The 4,521-nt window shown below is 36.0% G+C and overlaps 1 pseudogene; it reads right to left on the bottom strand.

Moving 5' to 3' along the window:
• Positions 1-656: 656 nt before the first annotated feature.
• LOC123218639 lies at positions 657-2,860 on the bottom strand (annotated as a pseudogene).
• Between the last annotated feature and the right edge of the window lie 1,661 nt (positions 2,861-4,521).

Raw genomic sequence — 4,521 nt, 5'->3', positions numbered from 1 at the left:
TTTTATTTGTTTTAGCTACTTGATGATTCCATGTTATCTCCCTTCTCTTCCAATTCGGTTAGAAGGTAAAAATATTTTGCCATGGTGAATGCACCAGAAATCACAAATACAAAACTTAGGATAGTGATCAATTGCACATGCAGAGTTTGACAACAAAAAGTGTATCAGAAGTGAGACATCATTATATTTGTCCAAGATGACAGAAACTGGCATCTTTACAACCATTTATATCTCATGCAACAACTGTGTTTCCTGCATTGGTCTGATAAAGAGAACTGATGCACGCGTGTGAACATCATCTGCTCAATCCATAGTCCTTTCGGTGAAGTAGGGACACTAAAGATGAAACTTCATGATGCAAATGTTTTTGTAAAATTCATAGGTGGAATTTGGAATCCAACCAAACTCGACCAAAGATAAGTTTAAGTTTGGTTTAAAGACAGAATATTCAGTTTGAGTTTGACTTACTCAACTTAGTGTTATCCGGTATCAAGCTCAAACTCAACAATCTTGTTCTTCAGCTGAACTTGACAGATTCAAATTGAATACTGATCCAAATTCAAACCGCACTGCTCCCGTAGGGATAGACGCAAGAAGCCAAACTAAATGGAATATTCTGTTTCCACTCAGGAAATGTGGCTGAACCAAATTGCAAATTTCGCGAAAATAGAAACTTAAACCCAGAAGAGCGTTTAAGACCAGCCTTTTCATCATTTCTTTTCACATCTGAACTACTAGTACAATATACAATTATACCGATTTTCTTTTTAAGAAAAAATATATATAAATTAACGACTTGCCGGAGTATTCTATGACACCGGAGACAAATAAACCTGGCTCTGTATCACAGTCTTCCCAATCTTGAACCCAGGAACAACTGTAAAATTCACACGGAAATCATCAACAATGGAATCAGGAATTTCACATGAAGCAATTGAGCCATCGCTCACATTCTCCATATAAACTTCCGAAAATCTGCAGTTTCTTGGGACCTGAAAAATGCTAACTTCTTGACCAAATGAGAATGCCAACCGATGTAAAAGCCAAACCCTTCTCGCCATCTCACTGAAATGTATGAAGAACACAGAATCTGGGAAATCTCCACCATTTATCAGCTTTCTCTGGTTCAAGTTACCGAAGAGTGAACACTCCATTTTTGCGTGGACTAAATGAAGGTATCTGGCACGAGTAAACTTAGCAAAACCAGAGTTCATGTTTTGTTTCTGAGAAAGAAAGTGCTTTACATTCACCGATTTGAGGTTCTTGAATTCGTTCAAGTATTGTTCACGAGAGACTTTGTTATAAGATTGAGACTCATTAGGTGAAAAATTCGGAAAATTGAAACCTTCAAGCATTGTTTTGCAGACAAAGGATTCAAAGGCGAAATATTTATGGCTGGGGTTCGTAAAAATGGCTTCAGGCTCTATAACTCTGGCTGCTGCATCAAGATCCCAGTGAGCCGATTCCATTTCTTTGTTCATTAACTTCACAAAACTCCGCACGGATCTTAATGTGTAGTGAAGAAACTGAACGAAGTGGCTCAGATTCAAATAAGAAAGCTGAAGATTGTCGAGGACTGATATGGGCCCGCTTGCGTTTAATCTTTTTTCAATAGTTTTATTAACCGCAATGGCCTCTTGAAGCTGTTTTTCCAGGAGGAAATTTCTGATTCTTTTATCTCAACTCAGCTTCAAGTTTCTTGATAGTGATCCCATAAGTCTTCATCAAGCTTTGCTGCTCTTGAATCTCCGCCAACATTATAGTAACTTGAGGCGAAAGATCGAGTTCTTTCTTGAAGAAACTTCGTTTCAAATCGGATATAGCTTTCAACTCATCAACAACAGCCTGGTCCGCCACATGAATCGCCTCACTGTTGTATGGATTCTGAGCCATTTGCAGCTCGGCATATGCAGCTTTGATCGAAGTGATTCCAGCAAAAAGCTTCGCCACCAGGGCTTCCATGACGGCCCTACGCCGAGCCCGGGGATCTCCAGGCTTTTCCGTGTGATTATTGTGACTTCTCTTGATACAAAACGAATCATCTTCTCCAAATTTCTGCTGTGAAGTGAGGATACAATTCCAATCCCATTGTTTGAAGCCATGTTCTTGGTTGCACTTCTCAAGTTGATTACTTTCTGAAACGTCTTGGCCAGTTTGCTCTTGCCGTTGAGAGACGATTTGGGTTTCACCGTTTCCATTTCAGGAAGACAAGAAAGTACCAAAATTGAGAGATGAAGAGAGAAAACTTAGCAGAAAGGGTTGTGTTGTGATTGAAAGTTGGTAAAGCAAAAAACTTTGACTATCTGATTGGAGCCGGAGACATATGTGGGGATAAATACAATAAAAAATAAATAAAAACAATGAAAAAGATGGGAATTAAAGCGCAGGAAAATAAATAAAAATTTAAAAAAAAGTGAATAGGTACAATGAATTTATCAGGGAGACAATAAGCAGAGTACAAGAAGAATAATAGAATGAATATGAACTAATACTTAAATTTTCTCTGATTTGATGTTACAGTAGTAGTGCTGCAGTGGAGAGAAGATGGTGATGATGATGTGGAGCCAACGTGAATTGGATTGATTGATTGAAGGGAAAAAATGGACCCCATGAAACCAGGCTCCAGCTATTTAGATACCAAAAATGGAGCTGCTTCAACTTCACAGTTTGATTATATTCTGAACTACTGCCAAATCCTTCTACGGTTGGAGAAACTGTACATATTGAAGAAATGGGTGCGATGATTTGGAGTAAATGGGGAAGCATCGACAAAATGATTGGACATTGGAGAGCGGTGAGAACAGGGAACAGTTGAGTTTCTGTGGGATGATGGAGGCCGGGCAGGGGAACTGAACTGCACTGCATTGAGAGCAAATTCAGATAGATTATCTAACTGTTTCGATTTTAGTGTCACACTAAACACAAACCTCTTCACTGCCAACCGGTGGCATGGCAGTATAATTTATGTAATTCTTGTTAAAATTTCTGGTTATTTCTTACCAAGATTAGCCTAATTCAAAGAAAATTTGGTTCAAGTTTAGTTTAAATTTATTAACATATTAATTTTTTTTTTTTATTGATGATATTATATATATTTTATCAAGTTCAAATAAATTCGAATTTATACTAAAGTTGACAAATTAAAATTGGGGATAGTTTATATTTGACTTTGATATGATTCGAAGTTAATCTTGTATAAATAAAAATAAGATATTACCCATTCATGAATGATAATAGATTTAAGTTATACGAGAGTTGGATTGGAAGAGATGACATGACCGAGTAGCTGGGAAATGAATAGTGGAAGCTTCCAATTAGGAGATATCCATGACTTGAAAAATCAACTTGGTCTCTCCAGCATGAAATGGTTGAAATTAATTCAGTGTGCAACGCTCCAAATCAGAAGAGAGAAGAAAATTTCTATAAAAGGACATGGCCGAAAGAAGACAGTGACCAAAACAAGGTTGAAGTGTAGGACAGATAAAGAGGCAGTGACCAATTATGAAGAAAATTTGACAGCAAGATAAGAAATACAATCACTAAAAATGTTAATTATGAAGTGAAGTTGGTAGAAGAAATGAAGAAAAATCCATTCAAAGTGAGAGCCCTAGGACTCAAGTTTCTTAGGAACATGGAAGCATGTAACATGCTATCATTATAGATCATGCTCAAATTGGGCTTGCTTTACAATTTAAACTAATCTTGGGGCTCTAAGAATTGGATGGACCATCTTGGTTTTAAAATGGGAAACAAATAATTTAAAGCTTAATGATGAAATCTATCTAGTTTAAGTCAATGTCTAACAAATCCTTACCTAATGTAGGAAATTAAGGAGGTTGTAATGGATCAATTGCTAGTGGTGTTAGTGCTCATTGATATCAATAGCATTGCTTGGGAGACGGTAAAACACAAAGAAAAGTTGGTAATTTTTGAAAGAGTCACATTCCAATCCAAGCCTTAAAAATGGGTATATTAGTCTTTGAAAATCAAGAAATGTCACCCATATGGTAATAGGTATTTCTAAGTGAAATGGTTTTTGGTTTAATTAAGAAAATATAGTGTAGGTTGCCACGGCTCTAAGGAAATCATCGTGGCATAGATATCAATATGAAATAGTGTACAAGATTTATTGGTTTCATGGTGATATCAAGGGTAAAGAGCTATTCTAAACTTAAAAAGTGTAATAATACAATTATGTGTGTTCTTGAAGATAAGATTAAATTATCCTTACACAAATCAATCAAGAGTTAGAATTGTTCTTCAAATGAGTATAAAGCAAGACGAAACCAATGACTATAAATATATAATAAATATACACAAAACTAACCCTCGAAAATAGATGTTCTCAGGATGTTATACAAAGAGTTTAGTTGTGCCAATTGACAATCTCATAAAGGAAGACAATGACCACCTATTAAACTAACAATCATTTTAGCATATGATCATGAAAATCATATTTTGGGTATTTTGTAAGTGAGGCAAGTTTGAAATTCATATACTTGATCATGAACTTTAAATATC

Source organism: Mangifera indica, chromosome 6 (genome assembly GCF_011075055.1).
Source record: "Mangifera indica cultivar Alphonso chromosome 6, CATAS_Mindica_2.1, whole genome shotgun sequence".
In the NCBI taxonomy this organism is placed as follows: Eukaryota; Viridiplantae; Streptophyta; class Magnoliopsida; order Sapindales; family Anacardiaceae; genus Mangifera; species Mangifera indica.
This window is presented reverse-complemented; position numbering and strand designations above follow the sequence as displayed.